The following is a 26,016-nucleotide window of genomic DNA, read 5'->3' as shown; positions in this document are numbered from 1 at the left end:
GATGACACGCCTTACCGGCTTACCACTATATGGAAGGATCGGGGAATTTCGATTGCCACAAAAATGATGCTTGTGCAAACATTAGTGACCCTGAAGGCAAGTGAAGGGAAGGCAATTGGTGCCTTTGAGATGTGGTGTTGGCGCCGAATGCTTCGGATTTCTTGGACGGAGCACAGGAAGAACCAGTCAATCATCCAGAGACTGAAGATAAAGGAACTGCTCTCGACGATATGTCTGAGAAGAATTCTGCAGTTTTTTGGACATATTGTCAGGCGCGGACCGGACAACCTGGAGAGACTGGTAGTTTTGGGTAGTCTCCAGGGAAGGCGAAGCAGAGGAAGAGCGTCTGAGCGATGGAGCGACCAAGTGAAAGAGCTGACTGGGGGCACCTTCCATTCTGCTCTGAGAGAAGCGGAAGATCGAGAAGGATGGAAAGTCTTGGTCGCTCAAAGGATGGCGAAACTTAAATGTGGTCACGATCCTCAGCCATTCGTGCACGACCAAGAAGAGAGCGTTATCCGTATACCCACAGTTATTCGTCTGTTCCATAGTCTCTGTGACACATTATTTGTATACGTAAAAGACTATATTATATTTCAAATAGGTAACATGTATTAGGTATGGCTTGTATTTTATTCTTTGAATGCACAATCTACTATATTTTAAAATACCTATTTGGTAATTGTCATGAGAGTTGAGCGATTTACTCGGATGGCCTGTCAACTTGAAACAATAGTACCTATTTGGCTGCTAACTGAAAGGTTGTTAGTTCGAGGCTGGCCGTGGTTTCATACATACACAATGTAGAAACCTGAGGCTATATTATAAAAACCTGACATGTTTAGGTACTGTGATGTATTTTTGTAGAAGTACTTATATACATTCTTTATAAACATATTTTTTTCGCGCTGGATTCGATGCAAAATGGTCCCTTCGTCAAAATGATGAACTAAGACAGTAAAATTTTCTAGCCCCAGTTTGAACATTGTTGGGCATTATTTTTTATATGTATTTTTTTTCATGAATCATCTACTTATTATTAAAAGGTAAAATACTTATAATATTTTTTTACAGTAAAATACGCCCACGATAGCCGAGCGACTAAGGTTTGAATCTTGGGTATGACAAATACACGTATTGTTTTCAATGTGTGTTTGGAGCCAGAGTATGAACCTAATAGGTTGAGCAAGTGACTAAAATCAATATCTCGTAAAAACAAAAATCTAATAATACAAACCTCTAAAGCCCATATTATGATCAGACATAGTCAAAAAATAAATAATAATTACATGATAAAAAGAACTTTTTATATACTTACAACGTTTTTAAATTTTCTGTTGAATCATATTATAAACTTGACTTGACTAGCTTATTAAACGATCAAAAAAAAATGCACTTGATAGAAATAATACCGAAATGTCATTTTGACATTCATATTGATTTCAATAGTGACGTACGTATATAGTATTATTAATAATTTAGTTGATAGGACCCCCGACCCCTAGCAACCAATAATAGTGGATTGGATTACAGATTTCTTCCGAAATAACTCTTCATACAAAACAGAATTAACTGAAAATGAATTCAATTATACTTAAAGATGGCTAAAAGTATTTAAAAAAAATGCATTGGTATCGTGTTCTGCAATATTTTAAGAGTTTCAAATGTCTAGCTAGTCGGGAAGTTAGTTAAAAATCGATTGCAAGATTTGTACCGGACAAATAAGAATACGACCTAATAAAAACGTTGTAAAAAAATACTGAAGATTAACAAAATTCAAATTCAAGTTCTGTAAATATGACTGTCCTAGGGCTTTCTACCTTCTACAAACACCCATTCGCCACTGCTATATTTATATTGATATTTTACTTAAGGTGACGCATCAGTGAAACGCCAAATAATTTTCAACTGTACGGGCGACGAAATTTTGGACTCGCTGCCATTCACTGAGAGAATGTTGACCCAGGAACACGTCACTTTGCTGCGTGATGGCGACGGGTCAATTAATTCTAAAATCGTGTAAAGATGACTAAAAACGTTACCCATTTACTTTAAAAAGAAAACATGTCAATGAATATATTATTATTGTTACTAATAGAACAATAAACAGAACATAAAATGGACGTATGTTGGATTTATATGACAATTAATATTTCGTTTGACAGGCGTCATTTTCACCCGCAATCCGCGCATCGCCTAGCGACGATCTTTTTAGACCGTGCCTCAACTAATGCATGGCCTTAATATTTACAGTATTTATTTATGTTTGCCATCATTTCATTGATAAATATTTCATTTTACCACCATCTACCTTTCTACCTTTTTTAATGCGTCGATCTATTTTTAGCAACCATTGTCGCGAGTACATTCAATTCTAATAAAAAGGGAGCTAGTTAATAATGAAGGGTGAATATTTTAACTTGTCAACTGATTGCAATCAGGTGATTGCTTTCGTGGACTCGGCTGGTTGATATTGTCTATGTATTTTTATTATTATACCTATTAGGCTCGCAAAGTGTGCCTATGCGTACAGAGTGTACGTTTTATAATTTTGGACTTTTATGCATTCTTTACTATACTGATACGCCGCTTTGCCTGATTACCTCGCATACAATTAGATCAAATGACATTTACTTGTATTAATAATATGTGTAGTAAAAAATAAATAGACAGATAATATTTATGTAAAAAATATATTTTTAGAATATATTAAGTACTTACATCATTTTCATCCTAGAGCCGGAGCGCAAAGCTATGAAGCATATACTCTACTTCCCGTAATCACATAGGTACAGCAAAAACAAAACAATGATTCGGTCCGTGGATTGTATGCGTACGAATACGTATACCGTCGCCAGCGCTACGAGTACATCGGCTGCCAGGTAATTAGTACCACTAGTAGGGCTAAACATCCGCACGCACACCATCGACCAACCGAATCATTGTTTTGTTTTTACTGTACGCATATAAGACATGGGTAACTGGATAAAACAAAACATAATAAAACAGAACATTCATTCGAAAACGTATGAGTGCTACGTACATTATACGTATCATTTGTGTTGAGTATTCTTGAATATGCCAGCATTATTTGGAGTCCTAATAGGTCCATACACACAATTAAGTTGGATCGAGTCCACAATAGATTTCTTGGATTTCTCTACTTAAGAACATACGGGTTCTTTCCTTATGATAATAACAATAAAATGAATTTCCCGACTCGTTTTCTTCTGGGTATGCTATCAATGCAATCCCTGTCTACCCGAAGTGATCGTTCTTTTAAAGCATTTCTTTTTACTTCTTCGTGGGTTCATTTACAATCCGTATATACTGGCAAATATTAATTTTCATGTTCCCACCAATATAACTCGTAGCTCCACGGTCTTCAAGATAGCTCGTCGCAGGACAGATGTTATGTTTCATGATGCTGTGTATCGTGCAATTAGCTTATTTGATGGCACCATAAAGGTGGATTTGTTTTTTATTAACTATATAATGTTTGTGGACGTATTAAATAGGTTAAATTTATAATTGTATATATTATCATATTTCTTTAATATTTACACATGCTGTCTTTTCCACTTTCTTGTTATATTAGTTGTTATTTGTAATTAGGATATATTTATATATTTGTATTTATTATGTATTATGGCGCATTGGCCAATGGCTGTAATGCCGTAATACTATTTTTATAAATAAATAAATAAATTAAAAAAAACATGAAGAAACAGAAAGGTGACAAAACAGAACATGAATAATTACAAGATAAAAAGAACTTTTTATGTACAAAGTTTTTAAATTTTCTGTTGAATTATTATACTCAATATGCTCAAACTTGTACTTGATATGAAGTAAACAAACTAACAAACAAAATATAGAATACTGAAATATCATTTTGACATTTCATTTTGATTTCCATAGTAACGCACATATATATTAATAATTTAGTTGCTAGGACCACCCCCTTAGCAACCAATAATAGTCTTTTACTTTTTACGGATTTTTCTGAAATAACTTTCCATACAAAACAGAATTAACTGAAAATGAATTCAATTCTGCTTAAAGATGTCTAAAAGTATTAAAAGAATGCATTGGCATCGTGTTCTAATATATTATAAAAGTTTCAAATGTCTAGCTAGTCGGGAAGATAGTTAAAAATCGATTGCAAGATTTGTACTGGACAAACAACCACCGAACAAACGAGAATACGAGCTATTAAAAACGTTGTACCTAATAAAAAGCAGAAAAATGACAAAACAGAACATCGACAAATATAATTAACCATTCAGAAAAAAATATAACATTTAATATTGACATTGTCGTATCTCTATTAATTTTATTCTATCTAGATTTTTAATAACACATGTTTTCAATACACCGTAAGCTGTTTTTTTTTTTTTTGTTGAACATTTTCATTTCACATATTTTTGAGATGTTATTTCAATTTCAATTTCAATTTCAATTTATTTATTTTTACATATTGTGGACATTACAAATTATAAGTTTAAGACGTTCACAACATGACATAAAAAAGAGATAGATAATATGTTATTAAACAAATATGTACATACAAAATATTAATTATATAGGTACATGGAAATACACCGGATGAGTTAAGCAGACCCTATTTTAAAAATTTATAAAATAACGTCCACCTATACTCATCCTCACGTAGGTGGAATATATCAACACCCGAAGCAATTTCGTTGAACATAGTTATCGCCCTCCCAATTGGCATTACCAGTGGCAGGTTGGTTCTGCACCTTGGGAGAATAAACAACTGATGTTCTCTATTTCTAAGATAGTTATCAGGGACACACAGGTCAACACTGCCCAGAATGGCAGAGTTCTCATTTATACCTCGTATAAGTCGAAAAAAATACATAGCTAAATAAAGATTTCTTCTAAATTGCAAACTGCAGTATGTAAGCATGCCTAAGAGAAAGTCAGTTGGATAAAGCCACGGATAGTATCCGTACAACCTCAAATAAAGGAGTCTCAAGAATTTCTTCTGAACCCTCTCCACCATAAGGCCATACTTCAACTGATGCGGTGCCCAAACAATAGACCCACTCTCAAGTCTGCTTCGAACTAAAGAATTAAATAAAAGTTTTAATACCGTAACATCCGAAAAGACCCGGGAAGTACGCATGACGAAGCCCAACATTTTAAGCGCCTTGTTACAAATGGTAACTATATGGCTAATAAATGTCAGTTTACTCTCAAACGTAATGCCAAGATCCCTTACAGATGATATTCGTGACAGAACTCTGCCATGCATCGAGTATTGGAAAAACAACACTTTTGAGGCTCTGGTAAACGACAAAAGATTGCATTTATCAATATTGAATTCTAGTTTGTTACGCCTGCCCCAATCTAATATATTATCTATATCAAGTTGGAGCTGACGACAATCGTCCAAGGTGACAACTTCCAAAAAGAGTTTCAAGTCATCAGCGAACAACAAAAACATAGCATTTTTTATTACCAATGCTATGTCATTTATAAAAATCGTGAACAGCAACGGCCCTAAGTTTGAGCCCTGAGGGACACCAGAAAATGTGTTAAAGGTCTGTGACTGATAAAGGCCGTACGATACGTATTGTTGACGGTTCCTAAAATAACTCCCGAATAGCTTCAAAAATCGATCAGACAATCCAATAAGTTGGAGTTTTTCCATCAGGACATCATGATCGACTTTGTCAAATGCTTTCGAGAAGTCTTATAAATGACTCAATTTTTGGAGAAATCATGTTGTTCATGATCATCTCAAGAACTTTTGCTGGTGCAGAGAGAACAGCTACCGGCCTGTAATTTTCCACTGATGACTCTGTACCACTCTTATGGATTGGAGTAACCTTCGACATCTTCCACGTTTCCGGAAAGATACCTGTCTCCATTGTAAGATTATAAATATATGCAAGTGGGCCTTGGACAAAATCAACACACCCCTTTAAAAAAAATGTAGGGACGTTATCAGGTCCCAAAGAGTGAGTATTTTTTAGTTTTTTAATAAATTTTAACACATCACTCTCATCAACTGGATTTAATATACCTATATAATATAAAGAAAAATACTATTATTACATAGATATATTATTAAAACTTGCTTTGATATAATAATAAATTAATGTTAGGGTAAGTTGAAAATATTAAATTTTACCAGGTATGACACGTTTTGCAATTAGATAGCTAAGCGTAACATAACAATTATTTTGATATAATCTGAGTATGGTTTTAGATTATAGGTAGGTTGAGTAAATTAGCAAGAAAATAGATAAACTAATATGTTAAATCTATACTGTATCTTATATTATATAGAATGATAGGTATGTACTTATAATATAGTATTACACGGAACTTCCTCCGCAAACCCTAAAAGAACCCACGCATTTATTTCGACCCCTTTCTAGATCTTTCGCCCCCTTCCTTAGTTCCAACTTCCAACTAGTAAAGTGTATACCTACTGAATATTAGATTAACGTTTTGAATTCGTCCATTTACTTGTATCACGATTGTATTTTAATTCAGTAAGTTAACGACTTCGTAGAAAATACATACTGGTGCCCAAAACGAACTTTTTTTTATTAAATTGACTAAAAATATATTATGCTTAACATTTTATATTCTATTGACAGTAAATCAAGACAATCAAGTGAATTTAATTGAATTTAGCGTATTGTGTTTAGTGTACAATTTTGACAATATTTAACAGTGGCGTGCTATCAATACCCACACCTTGGTTTATGGAACGCTTGAAACATTTTAGAAAATCTCGATGAACCCCTGCGTGGCACAATATAAAAGTTTGCAGTATTCAAGCGTCTACCTGGTACAGTGTTGCCAACTGTACTATAATTATAGTACTATACTATAATTTTGATTTTGCAAAAAATGTGAAATACTATAATTTTAAAGAATTCTAGCCGAAAAATGTTCATGTACTATATTTTTTTACAGAAATACTATAGTTTTTACGCCTTTGTACCTACTATAATCAGCATAGAAAAATATGGCGACACTGACAATGTATTAAACAACTAACATTACAGTGTCCCAGTCCAGGTAACAGGATGGATCCAAGTGTAGATGATTTTACATTACAGAACGGTAGGTCTCATAACTGTCTCTACATAATTTTGAAAACACTTCTGAGAAAATACATAATAACAAATAGAAAAAATCTTTTTGAAAAAAGTAAGACACCCCACAGGAATCGAACCTGCATCTCTCGGGTTTCGCGCCCACTCACATATACCACTATGCTAAAGGTACCATACTTATTTACGACAAATTTTAACTAATGGCTCTTATAATGCTCTCTGAAGCGCTTTCTAAATTGAGCTACTATTGGCTTAGCATAGTGGTCTATGTGCGTGGGCGCGAAGCCCAAGAGATGCAGGTTCGATTCCCGTGGGGTGTCTTACATTTTTCAATAAGATGTTTTCTATTGGTTATAATGTATTTTCTCTCTCTCTGTAGAAATTATTGATATCGATAAAATTATAAAAACACAATTTAGGTAGGCACTAGTCTGCAAAATAATATACTCAATGAAAGAAGAAAATGGAAACCATTACGAAGTCAGTTTATGTAACACATTTTAGAAAACATAAAAGTGTTCTCATCCAGTGACGTCCCGTGGGGGTAGGCAGATTGAGCGTCCCAAAGAAGGTACCATACTTAATTACGACAAATTTTAACTAATGGCTCTTACAATACTCTCTGAAGCGCTTTCTAAATTGAGCTACTATTGGCTTAGCATAGTGCCCTATGTGCGTGGGCGCGAAACCCAAGAGATGCAGATTCGATTCCTGTGGGATGTCAAAAAGATTTTTTCAAAATTATGTAGAGACGCTACAATACTATATCTACTTAATACATTGTTTGCGGCAATATCCATCAAAACACTGGCGATAGTAGAATTTTACAAATTAATGAAATTTGTGTGTACTGTTAGAACCAGATATCCATATGAGAAGGATTGTTATTTATCAGACGCTACATCCACTGTGACTAGCACTTCAATAATACGTAGCAAGCTTACTGGTTCAAGTAGCTTTCCGATTGTTTTATACAATTTTATTGCGAAACTCTAGCGATGGATTCTGAGAATTTGGTCTGCTTGGAAATGCACCCTTCGTTTCATAAATATTCGTTAGCGGAACAGTGCTAGAGGCATGGGGTGAGGAACACCCACCCCTATAAAACTGTACGCACGGCCATTGCAGGGTTATAAAATCGATGAATTAATTCCACGATATTAAGAACAGCTGATATAATTTCTGGAATCGTATAGATCTCGTACTAACTCAATAACAATTTAATTAAAACTTCGGTTCTATGTGTTTATCCTGGATACAGCGGCAAACATTAAATCGAGGTTAATACAATTGGAGTAGATATCTGTCTGGACTAATATTGATATTATTTGGTCGCCATATTGGTATTTTATCAGTTTCGAATTATTTTAACTTTGGACTATGTTAAGCACTATAAAATACACATGTAAACTTATTGTTATTTATTATCAATCAAATCAGACCACACTAATTATTCTGCAGGCATTCTGGCCGCCATCTTGATTTATCTGTCATCGAGCTTTAACCTGTGTATTTTTCTCCATCTCGTGGAAAAATTAAATTTACCGCCTTATGTATGTAGGCTTTATAATACAAAATCCAACACACTGTTTTTTTTATAAATATACATAACATTTAATTAGATAAATATGTTAATATTTTCGGAAAATTATCAAGCGCTCCGGTTCGTAAAATATTCCATTTCGTGTGCTGATAATATATAAGTCCCTATATATATATATATATATATATATATATATCAGTGGCGAAAGGTGGAGGTAGGCTGTTAAGATCCACCATAAATAGTGCACATTACACTTTGTTAGACATACATATTTATTTTTATTGAAATAAGACTACAATTTACAGTTTTTTTAAATTTCAATTAAACCCTGCCTAAACCAAACCATAATAGTTTTGGTGTATTTTGGCCAATGCGACAAAATACACCAATACTAATTTGTTTTCATTGGATTAAGGATACATATTGTTGGTTCATTTTTTAAATTCATAAAGCCCTGCGTAAACCAAACTATAATATAAAACAAATATTATTCTATCTATAAAATATCCAAAGTTTTTTTATGATTTAATTGTGTAATTTTCGATATTTTCTAGATGGACGAGTATTTTTTGACTATTATATTTTATGGCTTGGTTTTGCAGGATTTAATTGAAATTTAAAAAAAACTAGCAACAGCATCTGTAAATTGTATTATTATGTCATTGAAAACTAATACGTATGACTGACAAAGTTTAATGTGCACTATTTATGGTGGATCTTAACAGCCTACCTCCACCCTTCGCCACTGATATATATATATATATATTATATGAGGGAACTAGAGCAAACTAGAATTATTTAAAATTCCAAAGGAGACACTTCAGTCCATATTACTAAACGTTATTCGTGTTGAAAAAGTGGTCACTGCACAATAATTGTTTTGTAATATTTTAGTCATTATCAATTTTCTTCAATATCGCAATACGTACCTAACATGTTTTTGAATTAGCTTGTGAAATCGCTCGCGCTGTTAATTCTAAAAGTCAGCTGCCGATCGCCAACTTACAGTAGGAGAAAACACTGGAAGAAGAATTTTATTGAATTTTATGGAATTGAAGTATCGTCTACTTGGTACTTCATGGAAAACCGGTAGTACTATTCTCAAAAGATGTAATATTTGTATCCGTTCCTTCATGCGCCGTCCTTTATGTGTCGCCTCTATGCACCGCACGCCATGATTATCACCACGGAACGTTACTGCGTACGCATTGCTTGAGATGTAACAATTAATAATGAAGTCAAAAATAAAATAAAATATTAATAATACAAAGCAGTTGAACACCCCTGTTTCTATTACTTTGCCGTCTGAGAGACCCCGGCTAGCCTAGACAGTTCGGCGGCCCATAATTCAACGTCTCTGTAGAAATTATTGATATCGTTAAAACTATAAAAAAAACACGATTTAGGTAGGCACTAGTCTGCAAAATAATATACTCAATGAATGAAGAAAATGGAAACCATTACTAAGTCAGTTTATGTAACACATTTTTGAAAACATAAAAGTGTTCTCATCGTCTCATCGTCCCTGTGGGTCTATTCTATACTTATTGAACACTAAATTAATAAATAGTATCAAACTTAGGGTAGGTTTGTATCAAAATATTAGCACTTATTGTAACAATTACACGAAGCTGGTTTTTATTGTTGCAATAAGTGCGATATTTTAACAGCACATATCTTGCTGCTGTTAAAATATCGCACTTATTGCAACAATAAAAACCAGCTTCGTGTAATTGTTACAATAAGTGCTAATATTTTGATACAAACCTACCCTAAGTTTGATAATATTTATCACTTTATCACTTTAGCGGTCGATAAGCATAGAATAGACCCACTGATATTATAATAAAATTGGTATGTTCTCTGAAAAATGATAATATCTTTTCGTGTGATATAGGTACAATAAAAATGAAATGGAACATTTTACATTCTATAAAATGGAACATTTCAAATTCTGTAAAATGAACATTCAGGAATCTAACTAAATTTCGATATTATATATTTTCGAAAAAAATAATAGACTTTGTTTCTGTGATATTTTGTACTAGGTATAGCTTGCGATTTAATTTATTTCTTCTATATGGCGCTATAGCAGGGGTGGGCGAACTTTTTGGCTGGAGGGCCAAATTCAAGAATTCAAAATGAGCGGCGGGCCGCAAGTAAAAATCATTTTTAGATATACACTATTTATTATCACGAAAAATAAACATTACAAAAAAAATAATGAGAAGTATGAAACTGTTGTACATTTTTTTAAATTCAGGTGTTAATTTTGTAGTTGATATTCTCAAAACTGCTTGTAAATGGGCATCGGAGATATTTGATCGTAAAGAATTTTTATTGAGGTTCATGATCGAAAATGTTTGTTCACATAATATATAGGTTGATCCAAAAATAACGAACATTTTTCTTGCATAATCTTTACGTTGGTCGAATTTGTCTGAATTAAGGGCATTGTAAAATTTGGAGATTTCTTCACAACGATGCAATTCTCTTAAATCAGTGTCACACTACAGATCAATAATTTCAAGTTGTAGCTCTGTCGGTACACTATCAACATCTATTAAAATAGATCGCGTACTGTTGCTAAACAAATTTTAATCTGTTGTCAATATTTTTTAAAAAATATATAAAAAAGTTATTCGTTATCAGAAGTACAATTAATGATATCGGGCCGCAAAAAAATACCCGGCGGGCCGCAGTTTGCCCCCCCCCCCCCTGCGCTATAGGGTGGAGAGAGCAGACTTCTTCTTTCTTTTCAGTATGACACTCTCATACTCCATTTGATTACTCCGACAGTCTTTCTGTTGGTCAATTAACCACCGAAATCGTGGTTTTATGGCACTCGCAAGAGTTTGTAGAGCTGTTACCAGATGGCGTTCTCGTAGTGAGGACAAAGATTTTCCGCAAGTGTCTACGTCCAAATACATATAATTTCTAGAAATCATTATACAATTATTATTATCAGCGCTCGAAATATTTTATCTCTAAAATATTAAATTCTGTTCGTTTTTTATTTCTATCATTCTGACGGATAGATCTAATATCTGACAACCGTATTTTTCAGGGATAGTTTCCAATCCTGGTGTTCTAATGAGTTGGAATTTACCTGCGCCTGTCAGTTACCTACGTGGTCGCAGCCTTGATTTATTTTGGATCGGAACCGTTTCCCCGTGTCAAGCCTATCAGGCACCATTAGCGACGGGTACAAGACTAGTCAATGCGCTCACCAAAGACGTAGACATTTTCGGTGACGCGCTATGTAATTTATGAAATTTAATTTTTCTGTTTTCAAAATTTATTTTTCTGTACTTATAAAATTGTACTTATGTTTTTTTATATTATAATATTCTCTTCCTCTCTCTTGTGAGGGTAATATTTGTTACAATGTAAATCTCATGTTGTGAACGTCTTGAATATAGATTTGTTATGTCCACAATGTTTAGTTCTCTTAAATAAATATTAATACTAATGGACAACAATAATTATTATTCATCCACTCGTATGACAGCAGGTCCCTAAATGACAAAGAATAGCACAGAAACAAAGGTACCTATTAACACAAAATTATATTATCATAAATATTTCTCACTAATGCAAATAATAAATTCACAATACAAAGAGTTTCAGGAAGTATAATATGATGATTTGAATCTTTACAGCATATAGGATTGGCGCGACATTTTTTCATCGATCATCCATTTCCAAATAATATTCTCCCCCGCATCCAAGAAAAGCGCACTATTACGGACTTTATTTCACGCGGTGCATACAAATTCCACCCCTACCCCATCCGGTTTCACGTTTATCGATTGCCAGAACCAACCCTCCGAAATGTTGTCGTGAACTTTCAAGGGCGAACTGTGCGGGGGCCGATTCCACGAAAACTGACCCCACCCCACGAACTACTTTCGCGAAGCAAATCGGCTTTTTGTAATATTCATGAGGAGAGTGAAAGTGGCGAGTCGCCGAATAACAATTCGTACCCGATTTGATTTAATCTTTTAAATTCGAATTAAATTGCAGCAATTTTAGAGTAATAATCGACTGTTGATAAGTACTTTATGAACATATCGAATGTAGTGCATACCTACATAATATACCTATATTATCTAGATTAGAAAGAAAATGCCCATTTCCAATTTACCATAATTATATAGGACAGCCACGTCTATACCCCCAAATTAATAATTAGATCTGCCACAGAAATAAGGGAATCAGTGTTGCCATTTTTTCAAAGTGGGATTATAGTACAGAGCCTCCAAAATTATAGTATTTGGGGAAAAAATATAGTACACATTGTCATCTGTTGAAAATGTATAGGTTTTTTATTTCTCAGAAAAAAAATAACGGAGAATTTGAAAAACTCCGAGACCCCTTTTTATTTAGGTACCTCTACCGACTTACCGATAAATTCAACATTTATACATTCATTCACAACATTCAACAAGTTCTACAAATCTTCTTATATTGCGAAATTATAGTAGGTACCTACTTTGCACCAATTTATCGAACGGAAATATCGAAATTTTAGTACTTTTTACATATTTTTTCCGATATTCAAAATTATAGTATTTTGGGCGTACTATACCTGTTTTATATCGTACATAGTACGCAAACCAAAATTATAGTACGATTGGCAGCACTGAAGGGAATGAATGAATCCCCGCGCTTTAAACCGAGGCGTATTCACCTTTATCGTCACTAGAAGTCTGTCTGCTATAAGATGGCGTGCCGGTATCCCCCCCGCTTCAGCATCCATCTCGTTCCCTTCCATTGAAAACTTGCAACAGTTGAACGCGATGGCACAATGCTTTCCATGTGACGTGTACTCGTAGACGTAGACTCTAAGTAGGCTCTTTGTACCAATGGCGAGGGGTAGAGGTAGGCTGTTAAGATCTGACAGTACACACTAAACTTTGTAAGTTATGCGATACGTAGGTATTTATTTTCATTGCAATAATAATACAAATTGCAAATGGTAATGGTTTGTTTTTAAAATTCAAACTATTAAACACTGCGTAAACGAAGCCATAATAGATAATAGTAAAAAAAATATCGTCTATTCAGAATGATCAGACACTCCCGCACTGCGCATATTGTATCGAATTAGTGATTTTTTTCCTGTTATTATCTCGAAAATTAAATCGACTGCATATTTTAAAAAATATCCATCTGAATCCCCTCGAATTAACCTCTCTCGAATATACATCTCCGCTGTGAATATTTTTACTTAACGGTAGATAAAAGTTGGACAACAGAAAATAATATTAAAAACTTGGTGAATATGTGCACCAGTAACGTGCAGTTCATAGATGCTGGGAATGCGTAGTATCCCCTTAAATACTCGATTATTTAGAATGTATTGATAATAACAATATGTATTTTTGAGCAATTAGGTACCCAGTATAAAAGAAAAAAGAAATATTTAAAGGATGTATCTATAGTCTAAGATTTAAAGTGTAAATCTTACATCTATAGTATGTTTTATTATTTATAAAATAGTAACTGACACTTCCAATTTTAGTATTTATTCAGAGGTCACAGAGATTAATCCACAATAATACTTCAAATGGTACACGAAAACAGATTAACAATATAAGATGACTCGCTCGACCAAATACCCAAATGAACTTGCAAAAGATTTTTTTCAGTTCAGGTAGGTATCACATTTAACATCCAAAAACCACACTTATCACTAGAAACGAACCTTGATAGTGTAAGGTTCTTAGTTTCAAAATAGAGGACCTGTATGATCAAAAAGGTCAGAGCTAATCCCATTAAGCTGGCTGGCTGTAAGACTGTGAGAGATCAAAATTACGTAGTTAAATCCTAAACTGTCTACATAGCGCTTGCGGTGTCCAGTCAAGAAGCAGCGCTATATATGGGTCTCTTTTTGAAGTCACACCGCTATACACCTTATTAATTAAAGGTTCAATCAGTTACAAAACCCGAAGTAGATAATAATACAAAGGTTTTTTTTTTTTCACATTATAGGTCACGATCAAAAGTCATCTCACGCTACCTACAAATTATTTCGATATCTAAAGTTTTTTTTTATATTACAGAATATATAAAATTTAGCATCAAATTGATGCCTTTGAGATGTGGTGTTTGCGCCGAATGCTTCGCATTTCTTGGACGGAGCACAGGACGAACCAGTCAATCATCCAGAGACTGAAGATAAAGGAACGGCTCTCGACGGTATGTCTGAGAAGAATTCTGCAGTTTTTTGGACATATTGTCAGGCACGGACCCGACAACCTGGAGAGACTGGTAGCTTTGGGTAGCCTCCAGGGAAAGCGAAGCAGAGGAAGGGCGTCTGCGCGATGGAGCGACCAAGTGAAAGAGCTGACTGGGGGCACCATCCATTCTGCCCTGAGAGAAGCGGAAGATCGAGAAGGATGGAAAGTCTTGATCGCTCAAAGGATGGCGAAATTTAAATGTGGTCACGATCCTCAGCCATGAGTGCACGACCAAGAAGAGAGCATCAAATAAATTAATTGACAAATATAAACGGACATCTTTGATCGGGTCAGGCAAGGTTTGAAGTGCCAGAAATAATTATAAATTATAATATAAATAAGAAAGATACCAATTTTTTTTTAAATCAGATAAAATTTAATATTATATTAAATAGAACGGATCCAATTCATCCAATGTGTATTTTTTTGTAATTCTAATCACTGCAGGGTTACATAAAACATCAATCACCATTACTACTGGTTTATTACCACTGAGCATAAATCAAATCAAATTTTTACCGCTTACATAACATTGTAACTGACCTAGTTTCTGTTCTAAACGACAGAGCTTGCCAACCTCATTGTCAACGGGATCGCAATCTACTACTGACTGAACGGACTGAACCAAATAAACAAAATTAAGATCTGTATCGTTTGGTTGACAATAATTAAAAATCAATCTATGTCATAATATAATAATATTATATACATAGCTCTACTTATTATTTTAAAACTTTCCCGTAGATGAGTAGGTGGGTAGGTAGATATTTAAAACATATTAGTAAATAAATACACACATTTTTTTAAAACCAATTGTCGGTTATTATGAATTTTGATAAAACAGTGCCTAGTCGCCGACGTCGGTTAGTAATTAAAGTAATACCTACTTTAATTTAAAATACAAAAGCCGAAAGCCAATAGTAGCTAAATTTAGAAAGCGCTTCAGATAGTATTATAATGACCATTAGTTGTGATTAAGTATGGTAAATTTAGCATAGTGGTCTTTGTGCGTGGGCGCGAAACTCGAGAGATGCAGGTGTGATCCTGCGGGGTGATTTTTTCTATTGGTTATAATATATTTTCTCAGAAGTGTTTTCAAAATTATGTATGTTCAATAATTAGAATGTTACATTCTTAAATCTTATGAATTATTCGTTGACTAAAAAAAACCAGTAATTAATTAAAAACATATTTTAATATTTCAACGGATATGGGCCGAAACAGTAAGGACAACGATTATCGATATAATTTTTAAAAAAATCCAAGCGACGGAATGCTAAACATCTATTCCACATATCCATTTTCCCATAATCACTTAGGAATTGATCTGACTAATCGCTTCCCTTGCATTTTACGCCCAGTTTACTATTTTTTGAAGTTAAAAATAATTTCTTTATTCGCTTCACTCAACTATTGCGATAATATCGATGAAAACTGTCTATATAAATGTCGAAGTGTCGCCCCGGTGCGCTCAGCCCTCACTACACCACTGATTAGTATTCAGTATAGAGCCTTGAAGCATTCCCGTTTCAAGATGAATCTAGGGGAACTGTGGCTCATATAGGACAATGCCGTGGTAGCGCCAAGCGGGAACAGAAGATTTAAAAGGGGGGCCTCGAAACAGGTAAAACAGTCATAAAATTATTAAAGCACAATTTCCAAAATCTTTAAAATTTCTTACAAATTTTGTATTAAAAGCATTAAAAAATCCCTGTATCTACTAACACAACCTCGTAAACTAGTAAACAAATACGGTAATGTACAAAAAAAAACACTTCTTATATCATTATTTTCTGTCATCGATGTCATATTATTTATTAATAATTATTTTTGTTTATTAAATGTGTGATTCTAGGAACGAGATACATTGATATTTTACTAGGTAGGTACATTGGTAGTTAGAATTATTTTTTTTAATTTAAGTTATTATTATTATAATTAAATTATTTATTTTATTCTTTATCGTGGGGGGCTCAAAAGCAGTCAATGTCTCGGGCATCCACGTCTGTAAACGCGCCACTAGGTTTAGGATTATAGCTATTCTCTGTTTCATAAAGTAATTCATAGTACATATTTCTAACCAACGGAAGTTTTCCATTACATTATATATATGTAGGTAATTTCATTTTGAGTAAACCTTTTTACTTAAATGTCTCAGGAAGCCTATGAATTAGTTAAAGTTGTGCGCCACTGTCACAAGATCCTGTACCAGTGTACCATAACATAACCACTCGGCTAAACCCATAGCGGTTTCATTTCGCCGAAATAATTAACAAGATGCAGCATGGATACACAAATAAATAAATAATTTGCAATCAATACCGCGAAATTAATACACTTTACATATTATTTTACATTTCAGATTTCAGAATCTACCTTAAGGTGGGTGGGTTGTCCGACAACTGTATGTTTGTTCCTATGTATTTATTTAAATAAATATACAATTACTAGTTCAAGGCGTTCAAAACGTTACATTTAGATTAAAAATATCAGACAAATCTAGTCAGTGATATGTCATGGGGGTAGGCAGGTCATGCGTTGCACAGGGGCGGCGAAAGCAGTAAAGAATACAAATACCTACTACAACTTTTGCGAGCAATGGAGGTTTTCAATGAAGCAGACGATGTGGTAGATCTATATCTTAGATTAAAAAATAATCGAAGCATAAAAAATCCTGACAACATAACTATCTTGATGTACTTATTATATTATTAGTCATTGTAATAGATATTGTAATGGCGCTTTAATGCACAGAAAACATTTTCACAGGGGTGTCTCCAGACCTACCAGCGCCACAGATCTCCACGTACCTACATAAAGCCACCGCTGTTGAGTAGGTTTTGTGTAAATGCTCTAATACCCGGTGTCTAAATCATTTTAAAGATTAAGATCTTAGCCGAAAATAAATAATAAAACAGGTACTTAATCAGGTACTTACCTAACGAATCGGACGATTTGTAACTAAAAATGAAAGGGGACGTCACTGAATCTAGTTACAATAAAAATAAAAACCAAAAAATGATCTTTACCTAACCGAAAAAAAATCTTTTTTTTTTAAACGGTACTTGTTCAAACACGCGCGTCAATATCATGTTACTCCCTACTTTAATTATAGTTTGTCAATTTATGGCTACGGCCGTATGTTGTAGCTTAACCACTGGGGAATGCCAAAAGAAATGGCGTATTTCAAAAAAACACTACCTTATTCGTAGGTCAATAATTATTATAAAGCAATCAATATTCGTAGGATGTTTATCAAACTTGAATGGTCAAAAACATTGCTTATAATTATTATCTTTAGAATTATCTTCAAATGTGTTAATAACGCCCCTTGACAAAATGCCGCCCCTGGGCAGCGCTAAAATGCCGTCCCATTTTTATACAGTATTTTTTATCATCCTTTCATGACTATCTAAATAATTTGTTGTATAGATACATTACTAACAAAATACATGCCACTAAGTCTAATTTAAATGCCATCTCTGCTTCAATAGAGAATTTGCGAGTCCACGGTTTCAGACACATTGAAAAATACACCTAACTTCTAAAACTCGCGTGTGACTGGCAAAAATATTTGGATGAATTTTAAATTAGGTAAGTATGTACCTACCTATAATTTGAAAATCTGCACATTATGACGTAACCTTCAAGGACAACGGAACTAAACTAGACATCACGAACCCGAAAAAAATACAGTCCTGTTAAACCTTGTATGTTAATTAATGGCTAAATTTAAAATGTTCCGTTATAACTAAGTTCAGGAAGGCATTTCTCGATATATCTACCTATTAATTGATTCTCCTCGATTTGCCGCCCTTCGAGTAAATGCCGCCCCCAAGCGACGCTCAATCTGCCTACCCCCACGGGACGTCACTGTGTGTTAATCTCAATGACGTTAATCTTGCCGATTTTTTGAATAATATAATGCCTAATTCTTGTCAAATTTGGGATCACAGAGATTATCAATATAATTGAATATTTTACTAAAATTATCTCGTCATAAATTATACTAATGGTTTTATAAAGTCGTTTAAAAATTATTAAATGTAAAAACTCTTAACACCACTGCACATTCATGTACCGAAATATGACTATATTCTAAAACATTAGAACGAGAGGTTTAAAAGAATACTATTTTATGTAATAAAGATACTTTATGCAGTCATAAAATGTTTAAAATAAATATAAAGGATAATATTAATAAGGCTTCAAAATTATATAAATAGATTATCTACAACATTTAAGGAATGTCCAGGATCATGGTTTGAAAATACAATAAAAACTCAATTTTGATCTACGCTGAGCACGTGGGCCGTTAATATTATCGATACTATTACATAGGTACATTTATGTACTTACATAATATTATTTCAAAACCATCATAGTGGAGGTATATCACACAATCGTTAGTTACATTAATTTTGAGAGTCCGCAATATGCAGCGCTTGAAATGTACATTTCAACCTTTGAGTGATAAATCACCTGTGCTCTGTATTTAATTTCAAAACATTAAGTCTAATCTCTTTGCCTCCACACGATTTTGTTTCACTAAAAAAAAACTTAAAATTCATTTATCTGAAAACTCTATTTTTGCACAAGTGAACTTTTGATTTTGGGTAACTAGCCCAGCGCCCTAAGCGCCCACATGCCCAACGAAGGTCAAAATGGAGTTTTTTTGGTATTTTCAAAGCATTGGCCTGAACATTCCTTAAACGTTGTAGATACTCTTTTTATATAATTTTGAAGCCTTATTATTCTTTATATTTATTTTAAACATTTGATAACTGCATAAAGTATTTTTATTACATAAAATTTATTCGTAGGATGTTTATCACATTTGAATGGTCAAAGACATGGCTTATAATCAGTATCTCCAAATGTGTTAAGGCTATACCTCAGCTGAGGCATGGTCTAAAAAGATCGTGACTAGGCGATGCGCGGAATGCGGGTCGCGGGTGCAGATGACGGAAGCCGAACGAAATATAATTTGTCATAAAAGTTCAACATGCGTCCTTTTTATGTTATGTTTATTATTATATTCGTAATAATAATAGTATATTCATTGACATGTTTTCTTTTTAAGTACATACGTAAAGTTTTTTAGTCATCTTTACACGATTTAAGAATATTTTCATCCGACGCCATGACAAAACGAATCGACGTGCAGACGCCGCGACAATCGCTCTCCGAATGGCAACGCGGCCGTAATTTCGTTCTACATACAGTTGAAAATTATTTGCCGTTTCACTTATGGACGCTCTTAATCTTGCCCATTTTTGGAATAATAAAATGCCTAATTCTTGTCAAATTTGGGATCGCAGAGATTATAAAATATATTTTTTTATGGTAAATATTTCACTATAATAATGTCAACATAAATTTTACTAATGGTTTTATAAATGCGTTTAAAAATTAATAAATCTAAAAAATCTTAACACCACTGTACATGGATGTACTGAAATATGACTATATTCTAAAACATTAGATCGAGAGGTTTAAAAGAATAGATACTATTTTATGTAATAAAAATACTTTATGCAGTCATCAAATGTTTAAAATAAATATAAAGTATAATAAGGCTTCAAAATTAAATAAGTAAATAGATTGTCCACAACGTTTAAGGAATGTTCAGGCTAATGCTTTGAAAATACCTTAAAATCTCCATTTTGACCTACGTTGGGCATGTGGGCCGTTAAGCGTAAATACAGCCCTGGTCTGAATGCTATTTTTATTCTAATCTGGACAATTTTATTATTAATGCAATATCAGTAGAGATTAAAGATTAAATCAATATGAGCATTATATTAATAAAACGTTATACGATATTTATAATAAGTATGTACATAATATAATATTAATATAATATTTTCTTCTCCAAGCATATGAGTGGCATATTGTTGCGACAAATGGTTATAATTAAGCGCCAAAATATTTTCATTTAATAAAGCTGAAATAAATTAATAATAATTGAAGCCTGTATAGCAATGGCGAGAGTCGACCATTATACGATGCGGACTCGCGATAATAATGGCCGACCAGCCAGAGAATGCCTTCGGTGGCATTTCCGGTGCAAATCGCAGAGGCGGTGAGTGCCATTTACGTTTTAGAATGTGAGAAATAATTTATATTATATTCTTATTATAATTTAAACATATTTTTTTTTTACTTTTAGCGGGGATACTATTGGTGAAACCAGTAGTAACATATCTGTACAAAGTACCGTCCTTAAATCAAATCAAATTTATTTATTTTACATATAATGAACATAACAAATTATAAATTCAAAGCGTTCACGACATGACATAAAATGTGTTTTTTAAACAGCAAAATACAGAGAAATAGAGTTAATAATAAACTAAGAAAAGAAATAAAATAAAATAACAAAAATAGATGGAAGCACACAGAGTGAACTATTGATACACCCAGTGCTCGAAATGGAAAAATTTACGAACCGGAGCGCTCAACAGTTTTCTGAAGATTTTTACATAGTAAAGTTATCATTATGTGTTTTTTTCATAAAAATAAGTGTTAGATTTCCTATTATATGACCTATCCAGCTCAGACGGTCAAATTATTTATTCCACAAGACGGAGCGATAATTTTACCGATTTCACGAACAGAAACGGCGCACCGGTGCGTTCCGGTCCATTTCGAGCCCTGGATACACCCTATCTTAAAACTAAAACAACGTCCACCTAAATTCACCCTCACGAAAGTGGAATATATCAATATTCGAAGTGATTTCATTAAACATGGTTATTGCCCTCCCAATTACCTTGGGAGAACAAACAGCGTAAAATTTAACGAGGTTGCCGGCGACGTGTTATCAGTGTGGACCTGGCATAAGACTTTAGAATGCCGTCCCTTTTTTAGTTTAAAATTGTCTACAATTAGTTAGGTATATACATACTTCTTCTTCCATGTCCGCCCCTTAGTCGGAGCATATGGACACCACGCGGCGCCTCCAAGAATCCCTGTGCCTCGCCAGTATTCTTGCTTCATTCCAGGTTAAACCAGCATCCCGTAGCTCCGCCATATACATTAGCTATTTATTAGATAGTATTTAGCGGCCTTCCAGGACGCCGGAATCTAGTCGGTTTGAAAAACAGGCAAGCCAGGTTGAAGTTCTCTTCTGGCATCCGCAGCACGTGGCCGAACCAGGTCCTACGTCTTCTCTTCACTCTCATACTTACCTATCGTATTATTTATTTTCACCTATCTTAGACACATACATTTAAAAAAAATGACAAACACCCCATCTACTGAGAATTAGAGCAATAAAATTCCAGATTTTGGTTTTTTGATATCTGTGGGTGACTTGACAGAGCAAAATTATTGTATTGGGTACCGACCGGTTTTGATATAAGTATCTATTTTATTTATTAATACGTCTTTGTTACAAAACTGCATCGATTTCAATGGGCTGTCACTGCTGTTTTGTCAATTAACATGTGTGGTAATCAGTTTATACAGTCTTTAAAAATAATCATATTGTGTACATACTCTCTATTAAAAAACAGACGTTAGGTACACTGCCAGCAAAGATGCTTTTCGTCTAAATTAAACAAAACCATACCTAATGTCGTGATATACTGTGTCCGCTAATTTTAATAAAAAAGACTTAAGTACTTATACAAAAAAGAATTGATCGAAACATCAGACTAATTAACAAATGTCAGTAAAGCATTAATGACAAATGGAATATTAATCAATCTGCAGTTTGCTGAAACGTTAAATTCAGGGTTACTAGTTTAGATATTTTCTTGCCAGATCTAGCATTTTTCGATAGGCATTTCGAGAGTTGGATATGTTGTATATTTAAATCCAATTTTAAAGATACGACATCGTGACCCCCACATCCTGAAGCGGGCCCCAAAGATGGGGTCATAGTCGGGCCTCCCTACCTATCGCCAGGGTTAAGTGCAGTGTGACGTTCTACAGTAGCGTTTCCCAAATGGTGTACACGGTAAAATTAAGGGTATTAAGCTCAGAGTAATGATATGTATTTAGTGCATTTTTAATACTTACACCACTTGAATTATGGAATTATCAAGTAATGACTTAATTAAAAATTACAACATACAATCACATATTTTAAAATATAAGAATTAATACAGGAAACTAGCGCCGCTACTCACTTATTTGGTCGCCTCGCCGGGCCGGGCCCCAGGCTAGAGCCCTGTGAGCTCCATGCAACATATCTGACTGTTGCATTGGATTTGTCGTAAATTTTTTGCTTGAATATAACTAAAAACACAATTTTTGCAGAATGTCCTACTGTAGCATTGATGTAGCGATATAGGTAAGTAGTGAATTTTACAAATTACAAATCGAAGACGTTCAGAAACATATAAATATATGCCGATATATAGAAGGTGTATGAGAATGAGCTAAGTAAACACTATTTTAAGAATTTATATATCAAGATCCGAACCGATTTGGTTAAACAGAGCTATTGACCTCCCAATTGGCATCACCAATAGCATGTTAGTTCTGCACCTTGGAAAATCAAACAAAAGTGATGCTCGCGATTTTTAATATAGTCATCGGAGACACAAAATCCCATATGTCTCCACACCCAGACATAATCCACTTCCCATTATTTTTGTTTTCCCTAATTTCGATGAAAAAAGAAAGGCTTTATTAATTTTTAAGAACGTGTCTATTGACATTTGACATGCAATGTCACTTTAGTTTGTATGTTTCTTACGTTGTTATGGAACGGCGGGATCATTTTCATATACTTAAACACATCTTAATTTAATTAAACTAATTTTATTTAAAGCTAATTAATATATTATATAAAGCAGATTACATTTTAGACAACTTGTTACAGTATGGTTAGATACCGTGAACGCAGTCGGTGCGTTTTTCTCTAAGGTTGGATTTATAAGGAATTGTAAAGCTATTTTGATTAAGTATATTATAAAACAAACATTGATATTATGCCGGGTCCACACCGAAAACAAGTCGCGCGACAACTCGTTAAATTTTACGATAAGCATGATAATTATCGTAAAATTTCTTAAGCAATTATGATAATTATCGTAAAATTTAACGAGTTGTCGCGCGACTTGTTGCCGGTGTGGACCAGGCATTATGTGTGGAATTCTCAGACAACAATATCGTTGGAAGAAAGTTTGAAACAATAAGCAATAAATCAAATCGTTATCAAATGCATTGCGAGACATTCATTGTACTGCTTATTAACATTTGATAAGAATAATATAAAGATAAGCTCAGATTGCGGGACTATAACAATTTCATCAATTATGTTGTTACAAAAAATAACATAAAGTATAATTATTCCAAAGAATTAGGTTTGCAAAAGTCAGACAATGACAACTAATTGAAACGGCAAATAATTTTCAACTATAGGTGCGACGAAATTTTGGACTCGTTGGCAATCGGATAGCGAAAGTCGAGCTGTGAACGCGTCAATTTGTTTCGTGATAGCGACGGGGGTATTAATTATTAAATCGTGTATATTATTATTGTTACTAATAGGACAATAAACAGAACAATAAATAGACGGATGTTGAAATTTTATGACAAATTATGTTTTGTTCTGCAGGCGTCGTTTGCACAATCTTCGCGTCGCGTAGTCACGATCGATTTAGACCGTGCCCCAACTGAAGTATAGCCTTAATAGGTATCAGCTGAAAAATAGTATTCTTCATTGTGTCGTGAAAATTTAATAATAATTTGAGTTGTGCACTGTCACGTAAAAAAAGTTGAGGAAAACTGATATAATAATATGGAAATACAAAGTTTCATGAGATTAACCAGCACAATGAACTTTGTATGGATTTTGATCTGTTTGAACAGACGTACTCTTTTTTCGTTAAATCAATTATATTGTAGAAAACGAACGATCCGGTGATCGGAGAATAAATAAAATAGAGATAATAACTAAGGCCCGTTTCAGACAGGACACCGGTGTCGCGCTCGTATATAATAACGAGGCCTTTGTATTCGAATAAAAGGGCCTTTGTGTTATGTTTATGAACGCCCCGAGCTAATGAGTCAACGCGTGTCCGGTACACTTTTCCGTCGGCCGCTACATTCTCAAGCCCGCAGTGACCGCAGCCAGTTTTATATTCTAATTTATATCGCAAAATTATGCGTTGACTCATTAGCTCTGGGCGTTCATACACATAATACATAGGCCCCTTTATTCGAATACAAAGGCCTCCTTATTATATACGAGCGAGACACCGGTGTCACGCTCGATATAATATAGGAGGCCTTTGTATTCGAATAAAGGGCCCATTGTATTATGTTTATAAACGCCCCAGAGCTAATGAGCCAACGCGTGTCCGGTACACTTTTCCGTCGGCCGCTACATTATCAAGCCGCCGATACACTTGTTTTTAGTACCACAGCCAGTTTTATGTTGTAATTTATAACACGAAATTATGCGTTGACTCATTAGGTCTGGGGCGTTCATAAACATAATACAAAGGCCCTTTATTAGAATACAAATGCCTCCTATATTAAATCGAGCGCGACACCGGTGTCTCGTCTGAAACGGGTCTAACTAAAGAAATTATTAATAGGTAATATGTTTCCGTGTTTTTGTTCGTACTTCTTTCTACAAGATACGACATGTTCTTGAAACAATAATTTCTATGACTTCGGTGTCAAGCAGTCAGTGACGTCCCTAAGCTAAATGCCGCCCTTAAGTAAATTTAGAATGCGTCCCCTTTTATGTTTAGTTTAAAATTGTCTGAAAATTTGTAAAGTATCTACTGAACTATTTTATTATTTAATTTAAACAGACAAGACGTACACCATAAATTTTTCAATTGCCATGTACAATGGCACCCACAGGGGTGGCTGACAGGGCCCTAACCTGGGGGCCCGGGCTTATGAGAGACCCGGCGAGGCGAGTCGACCAATAAGTGGGATAAACACATATCACAAATTTTCTTCACTAGTAAAAAAAGCGCTATTTTCGTTCAATAATTTTATTTTAAAATATGTGGTTGTATAATACAATTTTTAATTGTGTATCCAATATTCGACAACTGCATAATTCAAATGTATATATTATTAAAATGTACAAAAAAACATTAAATATTACACATTAATATTACTGCGTACACCATTTGGAAAGCGCTGC

The 26,016-nt window shown here is 34.1% G+C and overlaps 1 long non-coding RNA gene across 1 annotated transcript in view; it reads left to right on the top strand.

Moving 5' to 3' along the window:
* Positions 1–26,016, top strand: part of LOC147074621 (uncharacterized) — a 262,214-nt gene that overhangs the window by 80,981 nt on the left and 155,217 nt on the right. The window contains exon 2 of the long non-coding RNA XR_015070284.1: positions 4,261–4,589. This is a non-coding gene — a long non-coding RNA (uncharacterized LOC147074621). The remainder of the gene's footprint in view (positions 1–4,260; positions 4,590–26,016) is intronic.

The sequence above is a fragment of the Rhyacophila brunnea genome, unplaced genomic scaffold, assembly GCF_057557595.1.
Source record: "Rhyacophila brunnea isolate RB1 unplaced genomic scaffold, BYU_Rbru_1.0 scaffold_16, whole genome shotgun sequence".
Classification (NCBI taxonomy): domain Eukaryota; kingdom Metazoa; phylum Arthropoda; class Insecta; order Trichoptera; family Rhyacophilidae; genus Rhyacophila; species Rhyacophila brunnea.
This window is presented reverse-complemented; position numbering and strand designations above follow the sequence as displayed.